The sequence below is a fragment of the Bufo gargarizans genome, chromosome 4, assembly GCF_014858855.1.
Source record: "Bufo gargarizans isolate SCDJY-AF-19 chromosome 4, ASM1485885v1, whole genome shotgun sequence".
Taxonomy (NCBI): Eukaryota; Metazoa; Chordata; class Amphibia; order Anura; family Bufonidae; genus Bufo; species Bufo gargarizans.
This window is the reverse complement of record NC_058083.1, coordinates 526,259,424-526,273,287: the sequence shown is the minus strand read 5'-3', so window position 1 is coordinate 526,273,287 and position 13,864 is coordinate 526,259,424.

Here is a 13,864-nt window from a genome sequence, read left to right as displayed (position 1 = left end):
CCCTGTCACATACTCCCTGTATCCCGGGTTCCTTCTCTGCCCCCAGACCATATAGCTTAGGCTACCCTAATGTCATGTTGGGTTTTATTTTACTACACATCTAACCTAGATATCAACTAGAGATGAGGAAATTGAATCTGAAATTCAGAAATTTGACCCAAATTTTATTAAAATTTTGGATTTGTTAGAATCAGCAATTTGTGTGATTCAATTTTGGAGAATCAAGGAAAGGGTGGGAACAGGGAGAGAGATAAAGACAGACTTTTCCAGGCAATCAGGCCATTTTGGATTCAGATAGAGTTTATTCGGACCGGGATGAAATTGGGGCGGAATCTGACAAGGATCAAATTTAATTTAATTTGCTTATCTCTAGTGACCACCTTTTGCAGCAGAAAACATGTTTAAAAATGTTTTCGGTTATTTCAGTTCACTAACCTTGACTAGCATTGGGTATTTTATTTGGAGTTGGGTTCTAAAAATTCAACCAAAAATATTTATTTTAAAAACTACAAAAACTCTACATTTCGACCCATTGTTTTCAATACAGTGCTCCCAAGGTGACTGGTCTGAACTGCAAATCGAGTCCCTGCTCATGAATGCTTAGATGTTTTTGTCCCTAATTTGCCAATGTACAAATTTTATGGCAATGATTGAGGTCCTTCTACTATCAGAGTCTACAGAAATGTTTGGAACAAGCAGATAGTTTTCACGTGCATCAGTTCCATTCAAATACACCAGATTGTGGACTTGTCTTTTGAACAAGAGTTCAGTGGAGCCATTGAAAAATAATGGATTAAATCTTTAGATTTTCGTTCTAAGACTTGGAACGTGAAGTCATGGATAAGAATTTATATCTATTGTTTGAATGCAAACTGAAATTCATTTGGAAGAAACTCAAAGTAAGACTTGACTTAAGCCTAAATTCAGGTGATTGTCATGAAAATGACCCTGAGCTAAAGCCTCCAATTGCATCTTGAATATGTAGATTACTATTGATGAAATTTGGTAATAGGTTGCTGCTAGAGATGAGCGAATCAAAGTTGACGAAGTGGAATTCGATTCGAATTTCAGGAAAAATTTGATTTGCATCTAATCGAATTTCCTCACCCTTCGTGGTAACAAATCGCATTTTTTCCTAAAATGGCTGCTGTATGTGTGAGGACATGGAGCAAGGAACTCTGGGAATGCGGGATCACCCACAATGCCATGCATGCAGCCAATCAGCAGACAGCCAGCCCTGTAACGTCACAGCCCTATAAATAACCTCAGCCATCTTGGATTCTGCCATTTTCCAGTGTACTTAGTGCAGGGAGAGATCTCAGCAGGCGCTAGGGACAGTGCTAGGAAAGACTTCATTGTGCTAAAAAAAACTATTTACAAGTGCAGGGAAAGATTATTTAAGGTGTAGGGAAAGGATAGGGAGGAATCATTCCACAGCATTTCTGTAGAACAGGGTTCAGTAGGGGAGGTTACAGCCTGGGTAATAGGAACAATCCTATTACACCTTGCTGCACTGACTGGGGATTCAAATTGCCCTTATACAGATCTGTAATTCCAGCAAACCGTTCTTGTTATTGTGGTACAAGTGCTGTGTGATACAGGCATTAACAGGGTTTATTACAAGGAAATATTTCTACGTCTTATTTGCCCTTGTGCGGTGCAGTTATATGTTGTAAAGCATTTTTTGGCTTGTATTAGTGGGAAAAACGGCTTATTAGCTATTGTGTGAAGTGCGAAAATTACAGCCCTTTTGTGGAGTGTATTAGTGGCAAAAAAATAAATAAATTATACTGTATATAAAACATATTTGCCGTTCAGCGGTGAAGTTATATGTTCTAAAGCCTTTTGTGTCGTGTATAATTGAAAAAAAAAATAAGGGCCTATTTGCTGTTCAGCGGTGCAGTTATATTTTTTAAAGCCTTTTGTGAAGTGTATAAGTGGAAAAAAATAAGGGTTTATTTGCCATTCAGCGGTGCAGTTATATGTTCTAAAGCCCATTTTGCGGAGTGTATAAGTGAAAAAAAGAAAAATATATTTGCAGATCAGCGGTGCAGTTATATGTTCTAAAGCCTTTTGTGTCGTGTATAAGTGGAAAAAATAAGGGCCTATTTGCCATTCAGCGGTGCAGTTATATGTTCTAAAGCCTTTTGTGGAGTGTATACTGTAAGTGGTAAAAAAAATATATATTTGCCATTCAGCGGTGCAGTTATATGTTCTAAAGCCTTTTGTGGAGTGTATAAGTGGAAAAAAGAAAAATATATTGCCGTTCAGTGGTGCAGTTATATTTTCTAAAGCCCTTTTTTGTATGTATTAGTGGCACAAAAAAAGTATTTGCCATTGTGTGGTGAAGTGAGAAAATTACAGCCCTTTTGGAGTGTATTAGTGGGGAAAAAAGGGCTTATTAGCTGTTGTGTGGTGAAGTGAGAAAATTACAGACTTTTTGGGGTGTTTTAATTTCCTTTTTACTTATTTATTTGATCTATCAGTATGTCAGACAGAGAAGTGCCAGGCCCTGCACAGGGGAGTGGCAGAGGCCTAAATGTTTCTGGCGCAGGCACAGGTCGCAGCAGAGTAAGGGGGCATGGCAGCCGGAGTCACAGCCTGAGCTCCCGGTGTCATCTAGCGGTCGTGTCTTGACCAGCAACCCAGTGGTTCTTGAATGGTTGACTCCACTTCATCCCAAGTGACATCAGACACCCCCAGGCAAGAGTCGTGGGTTCATCAGACACAACCCTTAGTTGGCATGGCCTGGGAGCAGGAGCTGTGCTCTCACCTGTCCTCAACCTGCCTCTGTCCTTTTCTGTTCCCTCAGCCAGAGTAGTATTATATGCTGTGAGCTCAGCTCCACTATACAGTGAGGACGAGCTACCGGAGTCATCAGTTTTCTCCGGTAGGCGGGCAAGTAGTGATGAGGAGAGTGGCGTGGCTGCTGGTGTAGCGAGCGGTGAGGCTCCTAACCCAGAGACCGTTGAGAAGGACATCAGTGACGTGCAGTCAGTACTCGATGATGATTATGTAGCTGATCGCACTTGGGAGCCGGGTGAATCATGGTGACCGACAATGGGAAGATGGTGTCGGCACTGCGTCAAGGAGGGCTGAACCATGCACCCTGCATGGCACACGTGTTCAATCTGGTTGTCAAGCAGTTCCTGAAGTCTTCCACCCATCAGCAAGACATCCTAAAAATGGCCAGGAAACTTTGCATGTGCTTCCGCAACTCGTACACCGCAAAGCACACCCTCCTTGAGCTGCAGCGGCAGAACGGCATCCCCCAACATAGGCTGATATGCGATGTTTCCACCCTTTGGAATTCCACCCTCCATATGTTGGAACGACTGTACGAACAGAGAAAGGCCATAAACTATTTCTTGATGATCCAAGCAGACAGGAGTACTCCTCTGTGTAACTTCGATGTCAGCCAGTGGCAGCTCATGCGTGACACCTGCCGTTTGCTCAGGCCCTTTGAGGAGGCCACGGTTTTTGACAGTCGCCAGGACTATGGGATGAACAAAGTAATTCCACTGCTTCATGTCCTGGAACAGATGCTGGTAAATCTGGATGGTCAGGGGACTGGAGACGTGGCGCCTAGATCTCACGGCCACATGAGCCCTGTGTGGGCTGAACTGGAGAGGGAGGAGGACACAGCAATGTGTACCAAAATGGGTGGTTTTTACACACAGGTAAGAGGAGAGGAGGAGCAGGAGCAGCCAGAGGAGCTACAGGGCGATGAGGAAGACGAGGCAGAGGACCCAGACTCATGGTGGCAGTATGCAGTGGAGATAGCGGCAGGGAGTCCCTCTGAGTCACTTGCACAAATGGCCCAATGCATGCTCACTTGCTTGCGTAGTAACAGCCGAATCGTCACCATTCGGCAGAGGGATGACTTCTGGCTCTCCACCTTGCTGGACCCTCGCTACCAGTCTAAAATGCGGGCCTTTTTTTACACCCGCTGACAGGGAGGACAAACTGAACTACTATAGAGACATTCTATGTAGTGATTTGGCCGCTGCCTATCTACGCCATCGTCCATCCTCTCGCAGGTCTGACGGGGGGGCCTCTGCACTCACGTTCCTCTGCCATGGCTGCTGTGGCATGGTGGGTGGGTAGGAGAAGTTCCAGCTCCATCAGCAGCAACTTGAGTCTAGAGTCGCTGATGAGCAGCTTTCTTCACCCACCTAGTGAAGAAACCACTCACCAGCAGCAGCTAGACCTGGAGCAGGACCTGAACCAGCAGGTAATAGCATACCTGGACTGTACCCTGCCACCCCACATTGAAGATCCGTTGGACTACTGGGCAGCCCTGGCCAGCCCTGGCATCAGAGCGGGTGTTTAGTGCGGCGGGAGATATAGTTACCCCAAGAAGAACTCGCCTGTCCACCCAAAATGTGGAGAGACTGACCTTTGTCCAGATGAATCAGGCATGGATCAGCCAGGATTTCCACCCACCAATGCCTGATGCATCAGACTATATCATCCATGGTGCCACACCAACACTTTGGGAAAAGAGACCGATTTCTTCTTGCTACCTGCCTCAGCTACTATTCTAATGATGCCACACATCTGATGCCAAGTGGTCCTTCTTTCACCGACCATCTTCAGCTGGTACTCGTATTGCCACCCACCTCCCTACTCTGTCACTCTGTGGTCTCCTGATGCTGCTGCCACCTCATCACTATGTCATCTTGCCACTCTGTCGTCTCCTGATGCTCCTGCCACCTCTCCACTCTGTCACTGGGTCACTTTGTGGTCTCCTGATGCTGCTGCCACCTACCCACTCTATCACTGGGTCACTCTGTGGTCTCCTGATGCTGCTGTCACCTTCCCACTCTGTCACCGGGTCAATCTGTGGTCTCCTGATGCTGTTGCCATCTCCACACTATGTCACTTTGTGGTCTCCTGATGCTGCTGTCACCTCCACACTATGTCACCTTGCCTCTCGGTGGTCTCCTGATTCTGCTGTCACCTCCACACTGTCACCTTGCCACTCTGTGGTCTCCTGATGCTGCTGTCACCTCCACACTATGTCACCTTGCCACTCTGTGGTCTCCTGATTCTGCTGTCACCTCAACACTATGTCACCTTGCCACTCTGTGGTCTCCTGATGCTGCTGCCTCCTCCCCACTCTGTCACCAGGTCACTCTGCGGTCTGCTGATGCTGCTGCCACCTCCACACTATGTCACCTTGCCACTCTTTGGTCTCCTGCTGCCCCTCCACACTGTCATTGTGCCACTCTGTGGCCTCCTCCTGATGCTGCTGCTGCCGTCACCTCCACACTCTGTCATTATGCCACTCTGTGGCCTCCTGATGCTCCACCACCTCAATTCTCTGTCATTGTGTCACTCTGTGGTCTCCTCATGCTACTTCCACCTCACCACAATGTCATAGGGCCATTCTGTGGACTTATCATGCTGTTCCCACCCTCTCCATGACTGGGCCACTATTTTGGCTTTCGTTCTGATATTGACCCTTCTTCTGTTTTTGTCAGAAGGAAGGAAAAATGAGATGCACAACAGATCCTATCTGTGTAGCAGCTGTAAGCATAGGCATCACTACAGGGAGGTAAGGGGGGCAATTGCCCCCCCCCAAGGTTATTCCTTGCCCCCCCTGTGTGCCCCCCGCTGATTCCCCTTTAAACGCTTGCCGCTGCTGCCGCTAGTGCAGCGTCGATCTGTTTAGGGGCAAAAGGGGCAACTTCCTCGGACCCAGTTGCTCCTGGTGGGCCCAAGGCAGCTGCCTCTTGGGCCCCGCTGGCCACTGGTGACGTGGGAGGCGGCGGCAGGGCACAGGGAGATGAGCACTTCAATTGTGGAAGCGCTCATCTTAATAGTCATCTGTATCACCATCCTCAGGACATACAGATGGAAGTGCGGCAGGGGAGGGAGAGTCGTCTAGCCTAGAGCCTGCAGCCTATCAGAGGCCGGTGCAGGCGGCATGATGACTTCATCGCACATCAGAACTGTAAGTACGTTTTCTATCTGCGATGCACCCCTGACCAGTGCCCCCGGCGTTACATGCACCCCTGACGAGCGCGCCCTGCGTTACATGCACCCCTGACTAGCGCACCTTGCGTAACATGCACCCCTGACTAGCGCACCTTGCGTTACATGCACCCCTGACTAGCGCACCTTGCGTTACATGCACACCTGACGAGCACACCCTGCGTTACATGCACTCTTGACTAGCGCACCTTGCGTTACATGCACCCCTGACTAGCGCACCTTGCGTTACTTGCACCTCTGACCAGCGCACCCTGTGTTACATGCACCCCTGACGCCGCATTCTGCGTTACAAGCACCCCTGATCAGCGCACCTTGCGTTACATGCACCCCTGACTAGCGCACCTTGCGTTACATGCACCCCTGACTAGCGCACCTTGCGTTACATGCACCCCTGACTAGCGCACCTTGCGTTACATGCACCCCTGACTAGCGCACCTTGCGTTACTTGCACCTCTGACCAGCGCACCCTGCGTTACATGCACCCCTGACGCCGCATTCTGCGTTACAAGCAGACTAAGTAGTCTTAGTTGCACACACCAACAGCACCCACAGGGTTATTTCATAAAAGGGTGAAGAATTTGGAGAAATCAGGAGAAGTTTTCAAGAGTGTTTCTCTCTTTCTCAGGTCTGAAGCAATACCGAGGAAGAAAGGAAAACTCTTGAAAGCTTGTCTTTTAAGTATTAGGATAGTACAATAAATAAGAGTAGGGACAGCATGACGTAGCAGAGACGCTACGTAGACGTGCTGCACGTCCGTATGGGAACCGCCCCCTTGTTCGCCCGCCTTGACCCGGCGTCTCGGCGTCTTGGCTTCCCCACCTGCCCTGCTCGGCAGCCTGCAGTGCGGTCTTTTTGAAAATCGGCTACCGAGACAGGGAGCTCTCTGTCCTGCTGAGACAATGGAACGGTAGCGACGCGGACTGCGGTGCCTCTGGAACAGCGCCCAGCTGATGCCTATTGATGCCTGCATGTAGCAGACCCTAAAAAGAGAGGAGGAGGAAAAAGGAAAGAAAGAAATCCTAAGAAAGAAAAGGGAAAAAAAAAAAAAATATATACCATCGGATGCTGCCTGCTGCAGAGTGGGATCGCTGCAAAGTGGGATCGCTGACTACAGATGACTACAGATGAGCGGCGGCGGAGAGGTATACATCGGTCGGCAGTGACATACTCGATACACCTAACGGCTGCTGAAGACGGGTGAGATCCCCTCTGTGTCAAAGTTATCCATCGTCGTCTCCCCCCCCCTACTAATCAACGTCTCATGTTTAACGTCTCTAACCTTGTGTGCAAAGATGGCTGTTGCCCGCCTAGTCCAACTTCGATCTATTTTTTGATCATTGACTACCTGGTCAGTTGGTAGCAGGCCTCCGGCATATATTGTCTACGGCTATACGAGACGACCCCGCGAAGTTGATGGCTGGTGATGGGGGGCTGTAACTTTGACACTATCCTGATACAGGTGTGTGACCCAATTGTGTGATCTGCCTTCACGTGGCAGTCTGCCACGATCCTAATTGACGTTAATTTAACCTCTCAACGGTCGCAGCATTTATACATTCCCCTATGGTGATTGCGTATTGACTATGTGGCCGCAGAACAAGTGAAACCACAGGGAATATACAACGGAACTATGGGGATCTATTACTTGATACTTCTCCTTATAATTAATCAATAGGGGTTACTTCCATGTCTTAAACATTCAGTTTGACTGGATTGTTCGAACTACCCCCACGGCAATCCGTAGGAGGAGTTACCTCCCACTACTCCGGAATCTACGGGAAGGACATTATATGCCGACGTCAATTTGGGGTCCTAATTGGCACTGGTTCCTACCAGGGTATATGTGGTGAGCGGCGATGGTATTTGTGACCCGTATTCTCTATTATTGACTCCGCTCGCACCACTGTCTGGAATAGGCGCCTTGCCCTCGTTGACATTTGTTTCCATATGTTGCCGCTGTCAAGCCGCTGATACTGACTGATTGATTTATATGCTATGTTAATAACCACTGTTGCTTTTGTATATGTGTACGTTTATATAGCTATGTATATGTTTATATATCCATACAGAATGGTTTAGACAAATTAATGCCAGGTATACACATGAATTCTTACTTGGCTACTGGATAGATACAACTACAAAATCAGATGCAGAAACAGTATTAGGATACTTGTGACAGGGGGCTATATTGCGAGAGCCTTTTGCCACTGGGATAGTCTACCCCCTTTTTTTTGTTTTCTCCTTTTCCTCCTCTCCATCCCCTACTCGCCTTATACGGTGTACCCCCGTTTTGAAAGATTGGATAATATGCCCCCTAAATATAGTAGGAGATCTGGGGGCACGGGATCCCCTAGGGCGGGCGATGGTAATAGTCCACAGGCTAGAATGGACAAATATCTGAAATCGCCTCCACCTAAACAGAGGGGGGGGAGAAAAATACCTGAACTGGTGGAAACACAGACCGACCCACCAGCACTGGTTGAACAATGTATGAGATTTGACATCATTGAGAATAAATTAGCAGACATATTATCAGTTGCGCAGATCACTAATCAGTCAGTTTTAGATGTCTCTACCACCGTACAGACACTGCAGACTGAGCTTACTCTTATTAGAGAAGACATGAATAAAATTAGGGCTGATATCTCAATTGTACACACTGGGTTATCTAAGGTTCAAACAGAACAGCTACAGATGACTAAAAAAATAGAAGAATTGGACAAAGAAAACAAACGGATTAATGTAAGACTAACTGATATGGAGGATAGAGCACGTCGCAATAATCTTAGAATAGTGGGCCTCCCAGAGGGGGTAGAGGGGGGGAACCCTGCGGCGTATATGCAAAAATGGCTGACTGAAATGTTAGGATCAGACGGAGATACTCCTGCACTATGTGTGGAGAGAGCACATAGAATTCCTACAAAAAAGACTCCGCCGGGTGGCCCCCCTCGCGCCCTCTTAATTAGGATACTATCCTCCAGTGACAGAGATTGGGTGCTTCGACGCAAGAGGGATTTAGGTGATACTACCCTCGACGGACACCAGATACAGATATACCCCGACTTCTCTAAGGATACTCAAAGCAAGCGTAGGGAGTATTTTGATATCAAGAAAAGATTACGGGATGGAAATATCAAATACTCTATGTTATACCCTGCCAAGCTAAGAGTGGTGCACAGAGATACTGTAATGTTTTTTCATTCACCTAGAGAAACTCTAGAATGGTTAGATTCCGTCAGGATTTAGACGTCGGGTCTTGGTGGCAGGAGACCTGCCCAATGAAGGGGTGTGGGAACAGAGGGGGCTGCCCATGGACGGATGGGCGAATATGTAAGAGGTTTACAATGATGCTTTGCATCAGTGAACCAGTTAGGGGGATGAGGGGTGGGGGTCAAACGGGGTGGGTGGGTAGTGGGTGGGGGAGGACTCTGGCATGGTTGCGGTTGCCCCTGGGGGGCGATGGACGCCTCCTCTATAACTCATAATATGACCAATAATAGAGTTATGATATGGAATGTGCGTGGACTGGCCGATAGAATAAAACGGGTTGTGGTTTTTGATCTGATTACTCGACACCTCCCTGCAATAGTTGCCCTATTAGAAACGCACGCGACACCTAATATCCCCGGATATCTAATAAAAAGATGGGCGGCGCACCAGTTTCATTCCGGCTTCTCGACATACTCCCGAGGGATCAGTGTGTATGTACATCAAAGCATTGACTTTGTTCTGCTGGACCAATTGATTGATATAGACGGGAGATATATCTTCCTCTATGCTCAATGGAACGGCAGAAAGTGCGTTCTTGCTTTCCTGTACATCCCGCCTCCGTTTACAATGACAGTCCTAAAACAGCTGGCGCTCTTTATGTATAATATAGAGCGATCGCCGATATTAATATGTGGTGATTTTAACTGCGTACTTGACCCGGCGCTGGATAGAATCTCAGCTGCTCGGAAAAGTACGCAGGGAAAACACGCCCTACTTCGCGGGTTCTGTGAGGAGATGGGATTAATAGATGTCTGGCGATGGCTCTATGGTAATAAACAGGCGTTCTCTTGCTTTAGTAAGGCGTACAGTGCTATGTCCAGGATTGATATGGCTTTGGCTAATGAGCAGATGCTTGATTCCGTTTTAAAAATGACATATGAGGTCCACGGCATATCCGACCACTCACCGATCTTACTAGTGATGAAGACCGGACAACAAACTGGGATTAGCAGACCGTTCAGATTGAATGAACATTGGTTAACTATACTAAATGACCCTGCAGGGATAGATAGAGAACTTGCGCAATTTTGGCAAGAGAATAATGGCACAGCACATGTCCACTTTGTGTGGGATGCCATGAAGGCATTTATGCGCGGGCTCTATTTCTCCAGAATAAAAAGGAAAAAAAATGAATTTTTTGCTGATCAAAAAAAATTGGAGGCAAACATTTCATATCTGGAGGGTTGTATCCGTGTACGGATGATGCGAATACGCGCATTAAGTTAAAATCCACTAAAGACCAGTATACCATCTTTATGAGGAAAAAAGCGCAGAATCAATTATTTTTTAGGGGCTATAAAGATTTCTGTGAGGGAGGCACCCCGAGTAAACTACTGGTTTCCATTATAGCGAACCAAAAGCCCCCCCAAAGAATTAGACAAATACTGACGGGTGACGGGCGTAGATTGGAAGGAGGAGTGGAGATGGAGAGAGAGTTTGTTAAGTACTTTGACAGTTTATATCGATCCAGTGTGACAGATACAGTGACTGAAATAGATGACTATTTAGAGCAGGTTAGGATCCCGGTGCTGTCGGACTCGGACTCTGCCCCCTTGAGCGCCCCCATCTCTTTGGAGGAGCTACAGGTGGCCTTGCATGAGACCCGGGGATCCTCGGTGCCCGGATCGGACGGGCTCCCATTTGGCATATATAAGTGCCATGCGGAGATACTTCTGCCCGGACTGTTACAGGTCCTAAATGAATCTAGCAAATGTGGAAGGCTGCCCCCCTCTCTGACTGAAGCAACGGTTACACTGATCCTTAAGAAAGAGAAAATGGGCAATAAAGTGGAGGATTATCGCCCTATATCGTTGCTTAATGCAGATTATAAAATAGTTGCAAAAGTTCTCTCCAATAGGCTTAAAAAAGTAATAACCCGCCTGGTCCATGTAGATCAGACCGGGTTCATCCCCGGGCGACAGATACAGTCCAACATACGCCGGACCATCCTGAATATTCAGATTGGAGGGGGGGAGGACCGCTCCATCCTGTCACTGGATGCCGCCAAGGCGTTCGATCGGGTGGAATGGCCCTTCCTCTGGCGTGTTATGCATAGGATGAATCTGGGCCAGGAATTTATTGGATGGGTTAAATTGCTATATAGTGATGCAACAGCCAGAATTAAGGTTAATGGGGTGCTCACCCCTGCTGTCTCTCTAAAGCGGGGGACACGCCAGGGATGCCCCCTCTCCCCACTTCTCTTCTCAATTTTTATGGAACCCCTCGCCTGCAGAATACGCGCTGAAACCGGTATAGTGGGTTTCGGGGGGAGAGGGACAGATGATAAGATCTGTCTATACGCAGATGACGTCTTACTCTACCTGAATGACGGATGGAGAAGCGTCCCTGATGTTATGCGGATAACAGAGGAATTCGGCAGAATTGCCGGATATGAGATAAACTGGACAAAGTCTGTACTCTTCCCCCTGAACCAGATGCCTCCCCTGAATGATCTTAGGATTAGAATCATTGCCCCTACAGACCATTTAGACTATCTTGGGATAAAAATCAGTAATACCATTATGGATTATAATAAGCTCAACATTACCCCCTTAGTTGTGAAGATAAAAAAAAAAATAAGGGTATGGCAGAAACTTCCGCTCTCGCAGATTAACAGGATTGCGCTAATTAAAATGGTTCTGTTGCCTTGGATACTATACACGGTTAGCTCCTGTCCAGCTTGGATTGAGGACAGTGTTTTCAATTTGATTGATCGCTTGATAAATGACCTGATATGGGGCAGAAAGAGGGTCCGCATTAAATTACAATATTTGCAAATGGTGCCAAGTAATGGTGGTCTAGGCTTACCCCACTTTCAAATGTACTACCTGTGTGCACAGCTACAATGGTGTGTTAATACTGGGGACGGAGTACTACTATCCCATATCTTAGGTCAACGCCAACTGCATGTAAACAATATTTTTAGTATACTGGAAACTGGGCTGTTTCAGCGCGCAGACTATTTCTGCCCCATTGGGGCCGCGCTACAGAAATCTTGGAATAAAATTAAGGCACTTATTCAGGCCCCCCAAATTCTGGACTTTTCCCCGCTATGGGATAACCCCGTGTTAACAGAATTCCGGACACTTAACGAAAATGAATATTGGACTCGTAGAGGCATCACATTAATTTCACATATATACACGAAAGGGAAAATTAAATCAATAGGAGAATTGACACAACAGACACCAATAACTGCATTAGAGCACTATAGATACTGCCAATTACAACACGCATTAGTAAGCACACTTAAAAAAACACCTTTTACAAGTTTCACGCAGGGGTTTTTATTATTTTGTTACAATATCGTTGGGAATAAAGTTAAGATTTCACTAATATATAGGAGATTTATTGAGGAATTAAGCTCCATCATTAAATTTAAAAGTGTAGATAAATGGAAGATGGACATCGGGGATTGTAACCCCTTACAATGGCGGGAAATATACCAAAACATTAAGAAGGCTTCCCTTTCACGACAACATCGATTGATACAATTTAAAATAATACATCGCCTATATGTTACCCCGAGTCTTTTATCCAAAATGTACAGTAATAAGGGTCAGGAATTTAGCTGCCTGAAATGTTCTCTTGTAGCCGCAGGGTTTGTACACATGCTGTGGGACTGCCCTGCCATTAGGACCTTCTGGGGCAGTATATTCCAGACTATGGTGGTAAATTGTAGGAATAATCCCCCCTTTACTATCCAAGTAGCTGTGCTTGGACTCTTTCCTCCCGAGTACAAAAATAGAACCACCAAAAAAGAACAGGCGTACTGGCTGAAGGGATTTCTTTTGGCCAAGGTGATAATTCTGAGACAGTGGGTGAAAGATAGACCTCCTATAATAAATGAATGGCAAAGCTTAATGACGAGAATAACACACTTTGAGGACATGAAACGATGCGGGGTAAGAAACGCCATATGAATGGGCGTATACAGAGGGGAAATGGCGAGAGGAAACACCCTGACTGAAACCTATGACTATCTACTGCTGTGACTATTACTATTACCTCACCATAATCTAATAAATTACTTGCATCCTTATACAATAAACTTTATCGGCACTGTCCACACTAGATGGAGTTGATAATATGGAGTTGATAAAATGCTCGGAGAAATACCTCAGAAAGGAGTGGGCGGACCTCGTCGCCCCACGTGGCGGCCGCACCAATGCCAGACGGGATGGGTGGGGGGATGATGAGGGGGGGGGATGGGTTTCTGAGTTTTGACATTCATGCCAGAGAATTGACGCAAAAATTGAGTTACTCTGATTATAGATGTGTTTCCACATATGTATGTTCTCTGGTATGGCAGTGATACACTGTTTTAAGTGAAAAAAAAAAAAAAAAAAAAAAAAAGTTATTCACCAAAGTAATCTGTGACTTCTGAGATAATGAATTTCAGCTTGGCAGAGCCCATACGTTTGAATGGTGTATGGAGACAGATCTCAGTACAGCGTTTTTACGAAGTTTTGCTCAACACGACTGACTATATTTTTTAGATATAAATACAAAATAAGCAATAAAAAAATTTGAATCAGGAAAAAAAAAAAAAAAAAAAAGTAGTCTTAGTTGCACACACCAACAGCACCCACAG